The following is a 22,494-nucleotide window of genomic DNA, read 5'->3' as shown; positions in this document are numbered from 1 at the left end:
TTGATGTTGGTGATTGCCGCCTTCCAGACGATAGTATCACCTGCTATGTTTTCGTCTAGTTGACATGTGATGGCGGTAGAAGTGTGAACGATCGACTGAACAGTGTTTGAGGACAATAATCTCCCTCAGAATTCCGCAAAATAAGTGTACATCAAGAGGAGGTATAGTAGCTAGTGAAGATCTTTCCAGCTCCTCTGAATTGTAAGTCAGCGATTTCTAAATGCTTTTCCTGTGTGCATAATTATTTTTCTCGTATTCTCATCGTTTCGTATTCGTATCGTACACGCAGTAGTAGTGTGTGCCGTACGCACAGCAGTAGGGAAAAAGACCTAGCTCAATTTACATGCACACTGTTGTGTACGTAGCCCCATAAATTGGTGCAATCCACCCCGTATCCTTGGCCCCAGCACCACTGATATCAAAACCTGGCACAATTGCCAAAACCTTTCGGAATCCTTGAAAAACCGTCTGCAACGTTCTGCATCATGAAACCATCCTTCCTCCATGATGAAACTTACCGATCTAAATCTAATGCTTCAGAAGTTGCAGATAGCACTACACTTGGAATCGTTCAAATAGGTATCACAGATTTGGAGTAGAATCAAGTGAATTTTGCGTGTGAATTTTCTCAACTATCGCTCTTTTACCGCTAATGCTGCGATAGTGTACTATTGTGGGGCTATTGTGTACGTAGTCCGAATGCCAGGTATTTTATTGATGTACCAGGTGTCAGGATCCCACTTCGTACCTTTGCCACTTCGTACCCTGGACACTTCGTACCTTTTCAAGGTGCGAAGTGACTTTGGACAATTCGTACCTTGGACACTTCGTACCTTCTTACAAGACACTTCGTACCTTCTCACGAGTCACTTCGTACCTTCTCACGAGTCACTTCGTACCTTCTCACGAGACATTCCTACCTTCGTACTAATTTGGGATTTCTGCATCGTTTATGATTTTTTTTTGTGCTTTGTGATCGGATGATTATGAAATAAAAGCAAAATAAACCAACTGTTACTATTTTGTTGGGACACCAAGGAGCCATTTTGACGATTGCATGATTGTTTGACTTTAAAATATTTGTAAAAAATATTGACGGAAGATGTTGTCCTTGGCGGTAATTAACTTATACAAAATATTAGTTTCACATTAAAAATGACATTCACATACTCAAACAAAATTATAATTCATTAAGTAGCCTATTATTAATTTTTTATCTCAACGAACATTAAATTATTGAGGAATACACATTTTAATGGAGGTACAAAGTGACTCGGCTGAAGGTACGAAGTGACTCAGCTGATGGTCACTTCTTACCCCGCCCACGGTACGAAGTGACCAATTTGGTTACGGTACGAAGTGTCCAGAAGGTACGAAGTGTCCAGAGTACGAAGTGGCAAAGGTACGAAGTGTCAGACATTCATGTACCATCATGACCATGGTCATGATGAATGTACTAGGTGTCCTTCGTTGTGTCACTGATCACTTGACAGACTAGACTCTTGAGTGACAATTAATGGCTTCTTTATACAGATTTTACAAATTACTCTCATCACTCAGTCTCGAGCCTACTACCCAGGCCACGGGGATGGAAACCACCATCCACGGCCTCTGATGCTAGCCTAAGTAAGCTAGGCTAGGGTAGTACTACTCCTAGAACTATTTCGGTTTCGTCCGGCTATCATCTCTTGAACCTCATAGACGAACATCTCTCACGCTATGTACACTTTTTGCACACAGCCATGTACATACTGGTACTCTGTGCGAGCTTCGTGGTTCCGTGTATGTTTTGTACACAAATCACGGATCGTACCCGCCCTCTCGTGATGCACTCTCGCAAAACGAGGTCGGGTAATTTTCAAAATTGTTGGCAGAGGAGTAACACGTACAGTAGAGGGGGAATCCGGAATTACGGTAAGAATTTATCATTTTAAACAATTTTTGAGATTGCGGAGTGGATTCTCTAGTCGCCCCCTCGCACATTGAGATATCAAAGGACACATAGAGCCAAATTTTGGCGAGATTAAAAAAAAAAAAAAAAAAGAGAGATTTCTGATTCCAAAATTCATTGAACCATGGGTCGTTAAACGCGTGAGAGATGTTCGTCTATGAGGTTACGGGAGACGATAGCCGGACGAAACGGAAATAGTTCTAGAAGTAGGCTGGGGTAGTACCACGCTCCATGGTAGTATGTAGCCTTGGTGCCCACCTGGCCCGGATTATCAAAAGTGTGGTGGGGGCACCAATGATTTATGAACGGAATTTCAACTTCCGAATTCATGTAAAACAAATTTAGAAATTGTAGTCAAAAATTTGTTCGCATTTTTGTAGTTTGTAGGAAGCTAATATCCAGGACGTCAGTGCAGTGGCAGTCCTTATCACAGGCTAGGACGAGCATTAAATATAGTAGAACGCATTCTATTGGTTGAATTGCTCCACGCAGAATACGCAAATGCTGATTTAACCAGTAGAATGCGTTCTCTTTGCGTCGTGATCGTGATCAGGTTTTTTTTTATCGCTGCAGTGTGATTTTGCCTTTAGGGTTCAATTGTTGACTTTTTGTCTAAAGCCCTCCTACAATCGGCGCCTTTTTGTAACAAGTTGATACACCATTTGAAACCATTCAAGTGAATGGTATTGAATGGTATAATAGCTGTGCAGACAGTTGGTTCTCCAAATTGTTTTGAATGGTGGTGCAGCTAGTACAGAATCCTATGAGGATTGTTTTAAGTGGTGCATCAAGGATCCCACTTTGTCATGACTGAGTGATACCAGGCGGTGTGGGGGTGACCAATCTGTCCCTGGCTACGAGGTTACCACACACTATGTCATAGACACTACAGGATTTGTTAAACGGCTTGCTGACCATCTGAAACCATTCGGCTATGGTAATGCACACAGGTACAGCTTATGCACAGCTCAAAACCATCTGAATGGTTTTAAGTGGTAGTACAGCTTATGATCAACCCTGCTCAAATGGTACTGCCATGTGTGTACAAAAACGATGGGGTTGTAAACGTTAGTGAATTTTGAATGGTTTTGAATGGTGTATCAGTAGGAGGGTTGAAATATAATTCTGTTGATTAAATAGAATAAATGAGATAAATCTTCTCGAGGGCTTTTTCAAATTATTCAGTAGTTCAATTGTTTTAACAGACATTTTTTTTTTCTCATTGAATTCTGGTCAACTGAACACAAAATCCCCCCCCCCTTAATTAAAGACAGTGGACACTATTGGTAATTGTGAAAGACTAGCCTTCACAATTGGTGTATCTCAACATATATGCATAAAATAACAAACCTGTGAAAATTTGAGCTCAATCGGTCATCGAACTTGCGAGATAATAATGAACACCCTTGTCTCACGAAGTTGTGTGTGTTTAGATGGTTGATTTTGAGACCTCAAGTTCTAAACCTGAGGTCCCCGAAATCAAATTCGTGGAAAATTACTTCTTTCTCAAAAACTACGTCACTTCAGAGGGAGCCGTTTCTCACAATGTTTCATACCACCAACCTCTCTCCATTACTCGTCCCCAAGAAAGGTTTTATGCTAATAAATTTTTTGAGTAATTACCAATAGTGTCCACTGCCTTTAAAGCCTTGAACATTGGTAAGGGTACATGGTGTACAATAGGGCTCACTGTATCCATCAAGATTTAACAGCCTTTCTTTTGTAACCAAAGGTTTCTTTCAGTGTCACTCAGTTACTTCAAGATTTACACCTTTTTGCCCCAGGCCCAATACTAAATCAATACAACGACAGACTCGAGACATTGTTCAAGTTTGGTTTGCCGTACCTTGACATTGACAATGTTACCGCATGAGTTCTCCAATCTTGATCTAGATTACAAGGAGCGACACTAGGCACGATGTAGTGATTACAGTCTACATGTACAGATAGTCTGGATTGAATATCGCAGTTACATTTTGTAATGTAATGCTGGTCAGAGCTGATACTCATTAAAAATTACAGAATTTTTCTTTTTTTAAATAAAACTAATAAAATTCCTTTTTTTTTTTTTTTTTTTTTTTTTTTTTTACTAGATTGTATTTTGCATTATAAGGGTAGGATAAAGCAGAGTTTAACAATGACAAACACTTGCAATAAAACTCCTGTTTCTATACTAAAAGCTGTGGTGAACTCTGCATGGCCTGTAACCCAATATATGATGTTCACAAAGGGACACAATTAGACAGTGCTAGTGGAATAGTGAATGTTCCCAAAGCCATTATAACATTGCAGTTTCCACTTACATTGATGGTTCATTGACTGAATAGACTGTTATCAAAAAAAGAAAGTTACTTGAGTGAAGACAACATTTTTCTATTAAAAAACAACTTGTTCTTTTTAAAGTCCTTATTATTTTTTACCAAGTAATTGAGAATAAAAATACCCATCAGAATTTTTTTAATGTACAATTTTAATTTTACATGAATATGCCCTGCCAGTAAAGTTGAAAAGGCAAAAAGTGTTTAAAAAATAAATGGTTTACAAATTAAGCCTCATAATACAAATCATTTGTTTAAAATAAACATTGAGACAAAATTTAAACTTGGGACAAAATATGCTTAGATTTACCGCACTAATTTGACAATTACGCTTGAGTTTGTGCGACCATTACAATTACAGTACTTTGTGCTTAGAAAATTCAATCAGTTGGGCAAATTCAGCTACATGTACAATGAAAGTCTAGTCTTATTCTCAGAATTTTATATTTGTCATGGCTAAATTTACTCCCATTAATATGATAATTTAGTTTTACTTTCCCAACAATATGATAATTTTGATAGCCATAAACTACCCTTTTAAAACTTAAAGGAACATGTTGCCTTGGATCGGTCGAGTTGGTCTTTGAAAAGCGTTAGAAAGATGGGTAGAAAGATGTTGTAAAAGTAGAATACAATGATCCACACAAACATGCCTCGAAATTGCGTGGTTTTCCTTTTACCTTGTCCACTAACACGTCGGCCATTTATGGGGGTCAAAATTTTGACTCCCATAAATGGCCGACCATGTTAGTTCGCACAGTAGAAGGAAAACCACGCAATTTCAAGGCAAACTTGTGTGGATCATTGAATTCTACTTTTAAAACATCTTTCCAACCATATGCATTTTATAAAAAACAGTTACAAACGCTTTTGTTTTGACCAACTCGTCCGATCCAAGGCAACGTGTTCCTTTAAGTATGATGGAACTCAATAAAACTCATAAAACGCAATAGTTTGGACCAACTATGATAGGTCTCAAAAGTCTAATTACAGAGTAAGAAAATACATGAAAACATAACGTAATTGCATTTATAAACAACCTTTCTCATTGAACCCCGAATTTCAAAGAATCTGCATTATTCAAGGCATTAATCCCAAATGGCTTGAAGACTTGTCATTTCATCAAACCCTTGTAGAATCACCTGCAGTCTGCCCGCCCAGCCAACCGTCAAGATGGACGTTACAATACAACCTGACCTTTTAATAAAAAGCATCCAATTTCTTGACAGCCAGGCTTCAACTCTCTGCCAGCAGCTACAATGTATGTCTTATAGCTCTCGCATTCCTATTGATAGGTGTATTCTATTCATCGGGCAAATCATCGTAATGGAAAGAAGAAGTAAAAGAAAAAGAAAGACGACAGAAAAAAATGCTGTCTTGCAGAGTGGCAGAGAGATGAGGTTATAAGTTTTGATGGGTGTGGGTGGTTGGAATAGACCGATACAAAGTAATGGATGTTGACGTGTTACCTTCTGTAATGAATATTCCAACTTCATTTTGACATCTTGACACACGTCGTTTATCTGCTGTCACCTGCTGTTTACACATATATATTTTTCTTAATTTTATTCATCGCGTTTTTACATTTTTAAATTAAACATTGATTGATCAACCTTGGAATGAATGCCCAACATCTGCGGTTGCAGTATGATTGTCGTGCTGTGAATGCATTCTACTGATTGAGCACTGTTAATTTTGTACGCACATCTTACCATCAGTGCAGAGCGGAGCGGACACTAATGTATGCGCTCCCACAATACCTTGAAATTAATACTGTGGTGTGGTCTGAATGGTTTGCCAATTAAAGCCAGGTTCATACTTCCTGGAATGCGAGTGCGAAGCAATATTTGACATCACATGGCTGTTTTCGCAGAGAATGTTTCGCAGGAGTTGAACAACATGTATTATGAATTGTTCTTTGTTAATTTGTGATGTACAAATTAGTGTCGCATTTGTATCCCAATCGCAGGAAGTATGAACAGGGCTTTATTCTTCATGCTTCAGGGTGCTCCCGTAGATGCAGTAGCTAGCGTATTCATAACAATTTACCAGAGCGGGGTGTGAACCAACAATCGATTGGATTAATGTGCAAGCACTACCAACTGAACTATCTAGCCGTGGGCTGGCCGTCCCCCTATTTTGGTCTTTGTTTAGGGGTGCCAGTCAGAAGCCATTCATAGTACATAGTGCGTGTACAACCTTAGGATGTCCAAGTTTACTATACAAAGCAAGTGACAGCCAGGGGATCGCCTTAAGGGGATGCAATTTTTTTATTGAAAATATCAACTAATAATCCACCAGAAACTCACTGAATAGACAATTTCCCTTGTGGTTTATATGTACTTGAAATGCATGGATTTTTAGTGAGTCTTAATAATTTCAAATCACCATATGTGGAAGTGTTGTGGCCGAGCGGTTAAGAGTCAACGAATTCGAACTCTGGTGTTTCTGATCAGCAGAGTGTGGGTCCGAATCCCAAAATGTAAAGAACCAAGTGCACTCAGGGGTCGAAAATGCCACTAGCTCGTTAGCCCGGGAGTACCAGACTTACCAGGCTACTGATTTTTCCAGTTTGATAGCCCGACGGGCTAGTGGAAAAATAATGCAAAAATCATCATCACAAACAATAAAGAACTATGTTATTGGTGTATTGTAAAGTTTGAGCCGTGACGCGAGACATAATGTGTCTTTCGGGCTACCAAAATCTTATCAGGGCTACTAAAAATTATTGGTCACTAGCCCTGCTGACTACCATGGAAATACACTTAATTCCGACCCCTGGCACTTATCGCAAAGAGAAGGGGTTTGTTTGCCTCAATGATCAGGGCTGTTGCTGCTGTATGCGCCAAAGTACCTTGAAACCCTTGTAAGGTGCTAACAAATTAAGTCTCAGAATTCATCACTTCAATAACCTTCAATAATCTTTCTGAAAGTTTGTATACTCAACACCTTTGAGTACCTTGTTTGGTACGTGCACTATACATGTATTATTATTATTATCATACTCATTCCCATACGTGTACGTGTACATGTTCAATGGCATGTGTGATGCAATGTGTGCTGCATATTCTGTTGCTGTGCTTGAATCACCTCCGAAGGTGTGGAGAATGGTCTTTGTGATATGAGAACTGCCCCAAAAGGTTCCTATGGCAACCAGATGTGAATAGATTTGTCTTTACCATGTGTTCTGTTTTCTCTTTCCCCCCCCCCCTTATTTTGTTTGAGTGGGTTGAGATGGCACTGCTGTTTCTTGTGGGTAACGTATACCCCTCTTGTTGTTGCTGCAGCAAGCGATTGAACACTCTGCACTTGTTTATATTAGGGTATCGGCAATAAAAACTGTCTTTGTTTGCCATGATTTGACTAGTTAAAGTCATTGGACCCTTTCGGTACAGAAAAAAAAAAAAAGTTCACAGATTTACAAATAATTTACAGGGTTTACAGAAGGTAATGGTGAAAGACTTCTCTTGAAATATTAGTCCATGAAATGCTTTACTTTTTGAGAAAACGGTAAAACAATATAAATTCTCGTTAACGAGAACTACGGATTTGTTATAAACACATGTCATGACACGGCGAAACGCGCGAAAACAGGAGTGGGTTTTCCCGTTATTTTCTCCCGACTCCGATGTCCGATTGAGCCTAAATTTCCACAGGTTTGTTATTTTATATATAAGTTGTGATACACGAAGTGTGGGACTTGGACAAAACTGTTTACCGAAAGTGTATAATGGCTTTAAAGGAACATTACAGAACTGGTTTGCTAACAAAAAAGCTGCTGGCAGTGTAAGCACTTTATGAAATCCACCATACATAAACTGACAAATCTGTTGAAGTTTGAGATCGATCGGCCATCTGGGTCACGAGAGAATAGTGAAAAACAATTACGATAACTTTGCATTGCATCGATGCCAAAACAAAAATGAAGAAAATGCTCACTGAGCGATAAAATCCCAACGCAAAATTAGATTATTTGTTTCTCATCAAATATGAAATTTCAGACAGAAATATTTCAAGGGATGTTTTCATCATCATCACTAGACCGTGTAAGTTTTATGTAAATTTGTGATCTTCATGATTTTTGTTTCTTACCAATTCTGTAACTTTCCTTTTAAAACAAAAACATCAAAAAGGGGAAGGGGAAGGTTTAAGTCATCGGAATTATTGGTCATTCTCCCAAATTGATAAAAGCAAAATGGCATCTGAAATGTTGTCATGTACTACACCAGGGATCAAGTTATCTACTTATTTTGTAGATTTTAATGTCACAGTTGATTCTTCAGTAATGAATGTCTTTCTTAGAGAGCCATTTACAATGTAGCTTCTAGACTGTAAACGGGTTATAAAAACGGCAAGGGGGCCCAAGTTTGAGGGGAAAATCAACCAGGGCTCACCAGAGTTGATTTTACAAAATGCAAACATTTTTCTAGTGAGCAGTGTTATGGCTCCATCCTGAGACAGCTTGGTTTAACTGCCACTCAATAGTCAATTATTTGTGTTTTTCAAACCTAAATTATTCAAAATTTACCTAGTGATCAGTTTTACTTGTGGTTTTAAAGATTATTAGCATGACTGTTGGGAATGTAAAATTTAGCCATGAAATACAACTTTTAAATAAATTTAACAAATCAAAAACTCTCTAAAATATGAGAGTAAGACTGTTACTTGTAAACAGTAAACAGTTCCCAACTGACGTTCATCTTATCATTAGGCGCTATACTGTACAGTTGGTGCGGTGGAGTTTACGTAGTGCAGTGTTGGCTAATGAAGTCGGGGTGAAATTAGATGCATTTGCGGGTGTGTACACAATGTGAGCTCTGCGCACAGTTGACATGTTGTTTATGTACTGCAGGCGACCTTACCTGTTTCCCTATAAAACAACATCAGGAACTTGAAATTTAGCAGGGGGCAAGGAGCGGGTTCACAAAAGGTCCCCCCCCCCCATCATGTTAGTTACCTCAGAGTTTCTATTAAACTAGGCCAAAGAACAAGGAGCTGTGAGTCTGTCAGTTTCCTCGATTTGTTATGAAATGAGGGCAGCTGAGGGCATTATTTTACTACATACATGTACTAAGTTGAATTCTGTCCACGAGAATACATACTACCGTACGTAAATGTACCAGGATTCTTGCCATGGACAAGCTAGTGTACAATGTATGAGGCCGATCTGTACTATGTACGCATGCCGATACACGTATATTTTGGCCAATGCGGAATTATGGCTAATGCAAAAAAAACACACAAAAAAAACATGTGTTCCAGATTTCAAAGTTAAGGTTTTATAAAACCAGGATAAACATCAAACAGAAAACATTTCGAAGACCTTGATTCAGTTCAGCGTGCTTCAGCAAAATATCCACAAAATAATATGGTTCCAGAATGCCCTACAGTTTTGAAGATGAAAAACAACTGGGAAAAAAACCTGGTGAAAGCTTGTAGTTTAAAGGACTACAACCTGGGCATTTTTGTAAGTGGCATAATTCCAAAAAGTGTTTAATGGCACTGACGTTTGGTAATTGTCAAAGACCAGTATTCTCATTTGGTGTATCCCAACATATTTGCATTAAATAACAATTCTGTGAAAATCGGTTATCAAACTAACTTGCATGAGAATAAAGAAAGAAAAACACCCTTGTTGTTTTATCCCTTTTTTTGCTTTCAGATGCAAAATGAACTTTGGCTTCAGCTGAAGTTTTTTTTTGGGGGGTGAGAAGTTACCTCTTTATCAAAACTATGTTACTTTACAATGTTTCATAGACTATCAGAACAGGGGCCAATTTCATAGAGCTGCTTAAGCAATAAATTTGCTTAAGCACGAAAATAGCTTACTGATTTTACACATGTTACTGGCCAAAATGTCATGCCATATACATTGCTTGTGACTTGTATTTAGCTGTTATTTACTTAGCATAACAATTGAGTGGAGTCTTGGCCTGTAATATGATTTTACGAAGCAATGATTTTTTTGCTTAAGCGAACTTTTGTGCTTAAGCAGCTCTATGAAATTGGGCCCAGCTCTCCCTTGCTTGCTACCAGTAAGTTTTTATGCTAACAATTATTTTGAGTAATTACCACTTGTGTCCATTGCCTTTAAGAACTTACACTGCACACACTGTAGATTCATCTTAATTTTCAGCTTGAAACAGACTTATTGATCCTGCAGACAAAGTGGAGAATTGGAATGTAATTTATGAAAAGTTTAAATTTGATTTAAAGTTATAATCTAAAAGCTCACTGATTAAAGCCATTGGACACTTTCGGTAAACAGTATTGTCCAAAGGTCCATACTTTGTGTATCACAACTTACTGTACATGTATATATAAAATAACAAACCTGTGAAAATTTAGGCTCAATCGGTCATCGGAGTCGGGAGAAAGCAACGGGAAAACCTACGTGTACTCTTTCGCCGTGTCATGACATGTGTTTACTATAAATCCGTAATTCTCGATGTCGAGAATTGATAATTCTTTCAATGTTTTCTCAAAAAGTAAAGCATTTCATGGAATAATATTTCAAGAGAAGTCTTTTACCATTACCTTCTGTAAACCCTGTAAGTTATTTGTAAATCTGTGAACTTTTTCTTTTTTTTCAGTTCCGAAAGTGTATAATGGCTTTAAAGTTACAATCTAAAAGCTCGCTGATTAAATGAAGTTCATTTAACCAGAATCGATCCACCAGAAAAAAATGGAATTTCTTATTTTCATAGCCGCAATCAAAATAATCCCATCAATGGTGTTCAAAAACACATTGTGCGTGTGCAAAAAAAAAAAAAGCCTACCGGAATGTGTACGTGATTAAAAACATATGAGATTCACCAAATTTGATGGCATTTGTACAGTTTGGTTGGAGGGTAAACAGAGAAAAGGTTACCAGCCAAAATACCTTGTCATTTACATTTATTTTGTATACGTGCAACATGTACAATGACTGGTGTCCTGCTCAATTTGGCAAAGCAGAAATTTGCTAAGCAATGTTTTGTGGTTGATAACGGTAGGGTCATACAATACACGTAGATTGATTTTTTTCTGTCAACATATTGAGTGTTGACTTCTGGCAGAAATATCAAGAAATATAAATTTAAAGTGACTTGTGGAAAGTTTCAGCTAAACAGTGTTAACTTTTGGAAAATTGAAACAACAGTGTCATGTATTTTCGTGGAGGACTTTCAATCTTTCCACCTTTAGCGACTGCGAGGTGAGTCCATAGATCTTATCCACTAGGCCACTGAGGGAGGACCATGAGACTTGACTTAGTGGCATCATGGAGGAAGGTGACACCCTGTGTCCATCTTAAGGTCAAACTCAATCCCTAAAGTATTATTGTATTAATTGGAGCCAAAATTAGCTTGAAGTTCTAAAAGGTTCCAAGTGACCACTTGGCAGATCAGTCCTGTAGGAGCACCGTCTCCTGGCTTCACAGATCAAAAAAGAAAACAAAGTCTGCAAGATGCTATTGAAATCTAAACAGGAAAACTTGCAAGTCCTTTGCTACATGTGTACCTTATGCATGGAGGAAGGAAACTTAAGCAGCATAGAACAATCCTGAAATTGCTCTTTGGTTCATTTCATGGAAACTAGAAAACCCTGGTAAAGATCACTTGATGAAAATATCAAATTCTGTGGGGAGTTTACAAAGGGCAATGCGGATGCGTGGACTGCAAACCTTCATGTAGACGTATAAAGCAAGAGGCAAATTAAGTAAAAACAACACTTTCTTTGTCTTGCATTCTTAAATCAATTGCCTTTTCACAATGTTTGTCATCCAAAATTGATTGGTTTTCAGTCCCAGTACCGACTGCGTGGGTTTTCCTCCCACATCTAAGACTGAAAAATCCTTAGTTTGTCTTCTCTCCATTTGGTTCTTGGCTAGTATAGTGATTAAGGATTTTTTGTTTCTGAGTGAGAGTACTTGGGTTTAATTGCAACCAGAATTGAGAAATTAAATGAAATGAAATTACATTTTGCCCAAAGTTTTAAATTTATGGCATTATGTTTCGACCCTAGCAGATTCTTTTTTTCGAAGGCCAACATCACTTATTTTATTGAACACCTAACAGCACAATGAACACCATTGACAGGATATATTATGTGAAACATAATAGATGTTTAATTTGCATCGGTGATAAAGAGTATTAATTTTGGTTTTTACCCATACACCGATGTGTTTGAAATATGAAACAAGAAAAAAACGCGACTTCACACCAATAATTGAAATGAAATAAAATTTACAGGGTGTCTTAAAAAAAACTATACACTTAATGTTAAAAAAATGTTACTTATAAATATATTATGGGGGTCCTGATTTCATGACAAGGCTGCTCGCTACACTCCATTTTTAGTTCTTTTGGGCATGAGTGCGCTGGAGTTCTATCCGCCCAATGAAATGATGGCTTGAATTTTTTCGTTTTTAGGGTAAAAAAGCTAGCATTTCTGCGACCAATTCATTAGAAAGAATATCAAGAGAGTTTAAATAAAGTCCAACAGCCATTACAAATATAGAATAAACCTATCCCTTTAAAATATGGTGGCCAGATGTGGAAAGCATTCCTAAAAATTTAGATAAAAAATATAGGCCTATTTGGCACATCTTTTCCAACCTAGGACTTGTTAGTCTTGCGTTTGTAGATAAGGAACGGTTTCAAGTACATGGGTGTACATACATGTACATGTATGTAGCCATTCATCTAAGGTAGAGATAGCTTTAAAAAAGACCCTCTCAGCTCGCTGGCTATAAAAACATTCACGTAGCAATAATTTGACAAGGGAAGTGTGTTTTTTGGCCATCATGCGAAGAGAATAGCCTTTGAGTGGCACACTGTATTTCAAGTGACCGGATGTAATGTAGATTTGAAAAAATATGCAGTACTGGAATGCAATCGATCGTAACTTCATATGAAAGTGCAGTCTGCATATAACAGGACAGAGACTTGTCGACTTTAATATTTTTTAGCCTCTGAGCAATCTACAGGGGAGGGAAAGTCAAGACTCGATATTTGACAGCGATTTCTAATATTTTAAAAGGTTGAATCTGAATCGCGAGAATCAAATGACGGGGTTAGTTTTAATGGAGTCAAGAACGGAGCAAGATTATAAGAACTCCGGGAGCAATTTCATCTTGTCACTCACAGAGCTCAAATTTGGGAGAAAAATTCACAAGAACGCTGCGTGACTGGGAGCTCAGAGTCTGTCTTTGGATCAAGATTTTACTTTGACAAGACCAAAATCAAAATGGAAAGAGACACTAAAATCAAAATGAGAACACTAAGTTTTATCATTCATTTGAACAAAACAGTAAGACTTGGGCTAGTGGTACAGCCGTCGATTTCACAAAGAGTTAGGACTCGTCTTATCTTGAGTTAGAACGAGTAACTCGTCCTAACTTAGGATTAATCTTAAGGTCTGCATGCTACACAGTGCAGGGTTGGAACTCGTCCTAAGTCCTAAGATTAGTCTTAAGATAGACAGAGTTTTGTGAAATCGACGGCAGAGAAAACTGCCCTGACTCAAGCCAAGACATCAATTACTTTTATATTTTAATTCTTTAAAGGCAGTGGACACTATTAGTAGTTACTCAAAATAATAATTAGCATAAAACCTTACTTGGTAACGAGTAATGGGGAGAGGTTGGTAGTATAAAAACATTGTGAGAAACAGCTCCCTCTGAAGTGGAGTAGTTTTCGAGAAAGAAGTAATTTTCCACGCATTTGATTTCGAGACCTCAAGTTTAGAATTTGAGGTCTCGAAATCAAGCATCTGAAAGCACACAACTGCGTGTGACAAGAGTGTTTTTTTCTGTCATAGTTATCTCGCAACTCCGACGACCAATTGAGCTCAAATTTTCACAGGTTGGTTATTTTATGCATATGTTGAGATATAGCAAGTGAGATGACTGGTCTTTGACATTACCAATAGTGTCCACTGGCTTTAAGACAGCACTTTTTCGACACCGATCTGATCCAGTTGTTTCCATTTTTTTTTTTTTAAGGGAATGTAGGTTTTTATATTATTTTATTCTATTATGTTGATGTTTATTTATTTGAATTCGATTTGACTGTTTTTGTTTGAGTCAAATGTTATTTTGACTGTCTGTGTAAGAATAACAGAAATTTGACTGTTTCAGTGGCAATCACTGACGATACTGGATTATTTTGTTAGAAATCAGACAAAAACTTTTGACCTCCAGTAGACATATGGTAGAGATCATGTACGACTGTATTTTATATTGAAATCCAAACAAATCACTGATGATTTGCATTGTTAGGATTAAATTTCAGACAAAATGTGGGATCTTCAAAATACTGGTCATTTTGAATCACAGACGATTTAGGATCATTGTTTTAAAGCCATTGGACCCTTTTGGTACAGAAACAAAAAAAAAAGTTCACATATTTACAAATAATTTACAGGGTTTACAGAAGGTAATGGTGAAAGACTTCTCTTGAAATATTAGTCCATGAAATGCTTTACTTTTTGAGAAAACGGTAAAACAATATAAATTCTCGTTAACGAGAATTACGGAGTTGTTATAAACACATGTCATGACACGGCGAAACGCGCAAAAACAGGAGTGGGTTTTCCCGTTATTTTCTCCCGACTCCGATGTCCGTTTGAGCCTAAATTTCCACAGGATTGTTATTTTATATATAAGTTGTGATACACGAAGTGTGGGACTTGGACAATACTGTTTACCGAAAGTGTATAATGGCTTTAAAACAAAGATGATTTGAGTCATTTTAAAAGGCAACATTCCTTAAAGCCATTGGACCCTTTCGGTTCAGAAAAAAAATAAAAGTTCACAGATTTGCAAATAACTTACAGGGTTTACAGAAGGCAATGGTGAAAGACTTCTCTTGAAATATTATTCCATGAAATGCTTTACTTTTTGAGAAAACAGCAAAACAATATAAATTCTCGTTAACGAGAATTACGGATTTATTTTAAACACATGTCATGACACGGCGAAACGTGCGGAAACAAGGGCGGGTTTTTCCGTTGTTTTCTCCCGACTCCGATGACCGATTGAGCCTAACTTTTCACAGGTTTGTTATTTGATATAGAAGTTGTGGTACACAAAGTGTGGGCCTTGGACAACACTGTTTACCGAAAGGGTCCAATGGCTTTAAGACTGAAAATGGACTTTCTGACAAAATAATCTTTAATTAAAAAAAAAATTGAAGACTGTCCATACAAAAACACTTACAAAATGTAACCTACAAAATGTATATACATCGTAGAATCTTGACATTATTTCTCCCTTCAACGGAGTTGTAACTTGTACCTGTGGTTTTTTTTTTTTTTTAGTGTCTCTCAGTTTGGTATGCGTGGTTACTAGGTTACCGCTTTAAAGCTTGGTTGCTAGGGATCACATTTATTGAACTACTGTAGTACTTCAATTTTGCCATCTGGTGGTTTTGTTTTCATAGTCATGGCTGATTGTGTGTCTAGTACCGACCTCTGTCTACTGCTCTGATTTTGATCATTGTACAAATTCAACATATCATGCTTTGAAATGAATACTAAAATCAAAATCGCAGCATTATAAGGGATCACATTTGTACCTAGGACTAAATCCGGTTCATACTTCATGCGAATGAGAATGCGAAGCAAATTTGACATGAATTTGACGTCACACCCTCCTTTCGCAGCGATTATCGCAAGGGAGTAGAGCAACTGCTGCGAATTGTTCGTTGCGAATTTGTGACGTCAACATTCGTATCGCATTCGCATTCGCAGGAAGTATGAACCGGGCTTAACATGTAGTACTTCAATTTCCCATCTGGTGGTTTGTTTTAATAGTCGTGGCTGATTGTTTGTCTAGGACCGACCCATGTCTTCTGTTCTGATTTAGATCATGTACATGTACAAATTCAACATATAAAATGCTTTAAAATGAATACTAAAATCAAAATCGCAGCATTAATAGGGATCACATTTATACATAAAGGACTAACTGTAGTACTTCAATTTTCCATCTGGTGGTTTGTTTTCATAGTCGTGGCTGATTGTGTGTCTAGGACCGACCAATGTCTACTGTTCTGATTTAGATCATGTACAAATTCAACATATGCTTTGAAATGAATACTAAAATCAAAATCGCAGCATTATTACGGATCACATTTATACATATAGGACTAACTGTAGTACTTCAATTTTCCATCCGGGGGTTTGTTTTCATAGTCGTGGCTGAATGATTGTGTGTCTAGAACCGACCTCTGTCTACTGTTCCGATTAAGATCACGTACAGATTCAACATTTATTATGCTTTGAAATGAATACTAAAATCCAACTAGTAACATGTCTACATGTAACAATCCACTTGGCACCGGATATGGTATGATCGGACTAGAATTACATAGACTTATAGAGGCCATGGGGGGAGGGGGGGCATGGTATATTTTGCCACGGGCCCAATTTCATAAAGCCTGTAAGCAAAATAACTTGTTTAGCACCGTCAGATCTTGCTAAACAGAAACTGATTCGTAGCAATATTCCATAAAGGTTACATTGTTGCAACTGGCATGTCTGGTGCCAATCTTGTGTAAAGTACGTTAAATCAAAGACTTTATGCTAAGCACTATCTTCTGCTTATAAGGCCAAATAACAAAAAAATACCAGTTGATCGTCCAGATTTTTCAAAAAAAAGGAGGATGAGGGCCTTACTATTTACTATTTACTATTTTGTTTCAAGATGGCCGCAAAGTACTTCAAATCAAACAGGCCGCCAATTCTTCAGTTTGAATCAACCACAAACTTATTTATACCTATTATTAGTTGCATGAGGACCTGTGTTAACACTAACACTAACAGGGTTGGATAACACTAAACAGATTTGCTGGTAAAGTGGTAGGCATTCACTAATATTGTTTAGCGAAACAGACGGTTACAAGTGTTCGAGAGCATCAAGTCAGATTCAGGAAAAACTCCTAGGCCAGTCCTTTTGAAAAGATGGATTAAAATTTTTTTTATAAAATTGTAAATGTATGACATTTTCCCCTGTAATTAAAGGCAGTAGACACTAATGGTAATTGTCAAAGACTTGCCTTCACAGTTGGTGTATCTCAACATATATATATATATATATAGGCTGTCACTCGCTAACGAGTAAGACTATACTGGTGTATCTCAACATATGCATAAAGTAACAAACCTGTGAAAATTTGAGCTCAATCGGTCATCCAACTTGCGAGATAATAATGAAAGAAAAAAACACCCTTGTCACACGAAGTTGTGTGCGTTTGCATGGTTGCAAAGTTCTAAATGCATAGTTCTAAATCTGAGGTATCGAAATCAAATTCGTGGAAAACTACTTCTTTCTCTAAAACTATGGCACTTCAGAGGGAGCCGTTTCTCACAATGTTTTATACCATCAACCTCTCCCCATTACTCGTTACCAAGAAAGGTTTTATGCTATAATTATTTTGGGTAATTACCAATAGTGTCCACTGCCTTTAAGAAACTCCCATACCCCTTGTAAAAATATATTGTGTGGAACAATCCAAGTCTTAAGAATTCCCATTGATGATTAAGAGACCCTTTGTCCTCACTTTCCTGTTTTGTCCTCGCTCTCCACAAGGTAGTGAATATGAAATCAAACACAGCTAATTTTCTGAAATATGTATGTTGTGTGAGTGGGCACCGCTGAACAAGCAAATTTCCTGTCCTTCAGGAATTTTTTTTATAATAATTACGTAGAATCACCCCACAGTCATCCCCTGGGACCACTGATTACTGGCTGATGATAGTTCTAGCTTCTAATGATACATGTACTGTGATTGTGACAGTATTTGTGTAAACATCATCCGTCACACCCACATGTGTAATTAAAGAGGAGGTGCAGAATGGTATTAAGTTTAAAGTCACCTGGAAGTGGTATTTTTTCAAAATAAAGCTTTTGTCACTAATATATGTGTTTTGATGAGTGGAATGTGAATGAACAGTTAACTAAGGTTTTAAAAAATCAGTTCTTATGTTATTTACAAATTTAAGAGTAGACCCCGACCCGAGAGGGCGCTGTTCGTGACGTCAATCAAGGCAGACTTTGCCTGTAATGCGTATAGTAAACACAATTGCAAAGAACATGTACGGACGAAGTCATGAGTTTGTACGTTTCAACAACAACAAAAAATAAAAATTCTGGCAATGCCGACCAGGTGTATTGCTGCTGAATGCAGAAAAACACTTTTTGAAATGTACCAACTCACGACTTGGACGTACATTTACTTTGCACTTGTGTTTACTATACGCATTGCAGGCAAAATCTGCCTCGATTGACGTCACAAAAGGGGTAGGCCGAGTCAGCCCCCCAAACAACTTTATATTTTTTTTAAACATATAAATCGTGACAAACAATTACTAAAAAAATTGTTTTATTGTTCGTAAGCATATACTCTTATGTTTGAAAGAAAAAAAATTCTATTTCCAGGTGACTTTAAGAACGGTTAAAATCCAAGACATTGTACCATTTAACACCTGTCTTAAATATTCTTATTGAATGAGTTACAAAATGTATCAAACCATTGGAGTGGAGTTTAGTAAACTATGCTGCTGCTGCGGAGTAAGAATGTGCATTTTAGAACTGTTTTGGGTATGCATAGGTTATTGACAATTTGATATAATTTACATTAGATATAATGGCAGGGAGAAATGTGTAGTTAAGTCTTGTAATCTCTCTGAACGCATCGACGCAAGACTTCAATTTATCATCATCATCATCATCATCATTATTGAGGCTTTGTTCATCTAGTGTATGGTGTAGCCCTCATGTAAATACCATTAATTTCTATCTTCTGGTCCCTGTTGCTCCTGCATATGTACATCCTTGGATGTCATAATAATAATAATAATTGTGGCTAAACTTATAAAGCGAACATGTCCGTCACCCAGTGACGCTCCTGGCGCTGTAACATACAGTATTTCCTGCCAGAATGTGGGACTACGTTTGAATTTTGAGACCTACATCTGATAGCACCATGTAATGCGTTACTAGATGCTTTGGTGCAATTTGCTGCCGATCGGACCAGGAACACCTGGGCGAACCCACACTTTGCTGATCAGAAACACCAGAGTTTGAATTCGGTGCTTTTAACTGCTCGTTTGCTTCATTTTTTAAACAGAAAGGGCATCAACACATGTTCTTCCTGGGAAAGGGCACTCTATGAGGAAATTGTAGAAATGTGCTGGAGCATTTCAAGGGCACCAAGGCAATGACCAGGGGGCATGGAGGCCATCGCCTTCGTTGCCTCCAGCGAAGTACATGTATCAGCCTGTCCATATACATACGTATTGTCATTTCTTCGGGCATTGAGTCCAGCCCATTTCCATACGTCCATATCTTTAAAACTTAGCTAAATTTAGCTAAGTTTTATTGTCCTTATGATGTCTCTTCAATTCATAATACATTGTAACTGAAATTAAAAAGGGCAACTGCCATTTAAACCTGTCCATTCATGTAATTGAAATCAAGTCTGCGCATTTATGAAACCTTAAATAACGCAGTCAATCAATCCATAGAGAAAGGACCCAATCCAGCTGTAATTCAACCCCTCATTAGTAGCGATACGTTCCTCCATCCCACAGTTGTTGTAATCTAATTTTACCAGACAACCAAACCTAAACGAAACACATGTCCTCTGTGCTTGGATCTATACCAAGCAGCGGATGTAAACCCACCCTCCATCCTTCCTACATGTATATGGCTTTCCTGTCATGGTAGACGACAATGCAAGACTTTACCAAGACACCGAATCAAGACTCGTAGTCTCTCTACGTTTTTTTCTTCTGCAGAAATCGACTTTCTTACTGGCAATTGTATCAGCTGCTGACATCAGGTGTGCTGTAAGCTAGAGTTACTGTGTGGGCTGTCGGCTTCTGAGTAATTTTTATGAATGGAGTTGCTTTGTTTGAGGAGAAAACACTGAACATGATCGGGGTGGATTTCACAAAGAGTTAAGACTAGTCTTATCTCGAGTAAGGACGAGTTACTCGTCCTAACTTAGGACTAGCCACACATGTTATATATCTCCTAGGACTTAGTCCTAAGTTAGGACTAGTCCTAACTCTTTGTGAAATCGACCCCATGACATCTTTACAAAAGTACATTGTACAGCTAGAGTTTGTGTCTTTTGTATGGAAGCTTCAAGTGATCTTCTGTTTTTTCCACATTTCCAAGCTCATTTAATTGCAGAAAGACATGATACTTAGATAAATAAAATGTCTTTTCAAGTTCTCATGAACCAAAAGAGACAAACCCTTTCAAATACAAACCTTCTAAAATGTCGCCAATTGCCAGAGTGAAGGGGCCAGTCATGTATGTCAAAACGTATGTAGTCCAAATAATGTTTGCTTTTCATAGGGTTAGGCATTTGGATCCTATTATACAGACAGATGATAGAGGTGACTTCTCATGATTGTTCCTGATTTCAGGGTTTTCTCAAAATCTCCTGGAAACATCAAATTTACTTGATAACAACAAGTTACTGAAGGGAAAAAGAAGCAGTCCACATTGTTTCAATTCTGTATTGTGAATGGCAATTGACAATATTTACATCAATTTTGGACACCTGTCTCAAAGTTTTACATATTATGTACATGTACATGTACATACGTTACTATAATTTAAAGCCATTAGACACTTTTGGTAAACAGTATTGTCCAAAGGCCAACACTTCGTGTATCACAACTGATATAAAAAAAAAAAAAACCTGTGAAAAATTAGGCTCAATCGGTCATCAGAGTCGGGAGAAAAGAACGGGAAAACCCACCCTTGTATCCGCTCGTTTCGCCGTGTCATGACATGTGTTTAAAATAAATCTGTATTTCTCGACAACGAGAATTGATAATTGTTTTAATGTTTTCTCAAAAAGTAATGCATTTCATGGAATAATATTTCAAGAGAAGTCTTTCACCATTACCTTCTGTAAACCCTGTAAGTTGTTTGTAAATCTGTGAACTTTTTTTTTTTTCTGTGCCGAAAGTGTTTAATGGCTTTAAGACCTTGTTAACAATACAAAGAAGCAGATGATGAAAATAGTATTGGAGGGTAATTTAGTGTTGACATACATACATTTACAGTAATGACCACAAATACTTTCCAGTGCAGTAGGCCCCATAATATAATTTAGTATTCAACGTCCCATGGGAGCCTTGTCTAGTCTAGTTTGATTCAATTGTATTTTTCTATTGGCAGCGTTGAGTACATCATCTCACGAGTGATAGGCATCAATTCTTACAGTGTACAGCAAATGTAGTAGATTTTGTCTCTTTTTTTTCAAGTTTGTTTCGCTGCTAAAACAAAGGATTTGAACTGCCTCTAGCCACTGCTAATCTCGGTGGTCTAGCTGGTATGACACTGCTCTAGAATTGCAAAGGTCATTGGTTCGAATCCGACCCGAGTAATTATGCTTGTGATTTTGTTCAGATTATGCCTGTGATTAAGTACTGAGTACACAGTGCTAACACACCACATTGGTGTATATGGGTACAAACCAAAATGAATATTCTTTATCCCGATGCAAATTTAACAACTATTAAATTTGTTTCTCTTCTTACAAAAAATAGGGGAACAAAATAGACACTAAATGAGTTACCAGCAAGACTGCACTTTGTGTACACAGTCTATGATAACAATGTGTACTGACATACAGTTTTTTTATATAAAATTGCACAACTATACGCTGTTGGTATTAATTGTTTGCGATGAGCTCGGTTACATGCAGGGCTTTTGCGAAAGCAAACAGTTTTGTTGAATTTCTTTAACTTTAACAGGCTGCTGAAGATTTGCCTCAGGGCCGACTGTTTTGTCATAGTTATCTCAGCAAGTTAATCTTCAGTCATTAATGGTGCACGCTGTGCACAGCAATGGCAATACAGACATTTTTTATTTGCAAGGATACAATGAACTGAAGATCTTACTTTAAAGAGCCAATAAAGGATGATCTCAATTTTTCAACTATTACCTTTTTATGGCCAAATAGACATCGTAGATATCGGTTAATAACCATTCTACTCTCAAAATTTGCATTTAGCAACGAATAACTCGAGTCAAAAATGCACCCGGCCGCGCGGCTTTTTCAGCCGAGAGACAAAAACGGCTTATCTATTATAATGACCTCTTGACGCCAGTGACGATATTCCCCAAATTGGGTGTGAACACAATTCTCCAGCTTTGGCAAACTGAGGGCGCTATTTTCCACTCCAAATAGCCGCCACTGACGTCACGATTCCTTT

General features: G+C 37.6%; 1 protein-coding gene across 4 annotated transcripts in view; it reads left to right on the top strand.

Moving 5' to 3' along the window:
• The first annotated feature begins 66 nt into the window (after window positions 1-66).
• LOC139952120 (serine/threonine-protein kinase Sgk1-like) overlaps window positions 67-22,494 on the top strand; it is a 97,337-nt gene continuing 74,909 nt past the window's right edge. For 2 of the 4 annotated variants that reach the window (XM_071951084.1, XM_071951082.1), the window contains exon 1: window positions 67-201. The gene's annotated coding sequence lies outside the window, so the exon portion shown is untranslated. The remainder of the gene's footprint in view (window positions 202-22,494) is intronic. The other 2 variants (XM_071951085.1, XM_071951083.1) reach the window with 1 other exon arrangement.

The sequence above is a fragment of the Asterias amurensis genome, chromosome 20 (genome assembly GCF_032118995.1).
Source record: "Asterias amurensis chromosome 20, ASM3211899v1".
Classification (NCBI taxonomy): domain Eukaryota; kingdom Metazoa; phylum Echinodermata; class Asteroidea; order Forcipulatida; family Asteriidae; genus Asterias; species Asterias amurensis.
This window is presented reverse-complemented; position numbering and strand designations above follow the sequence as displayed.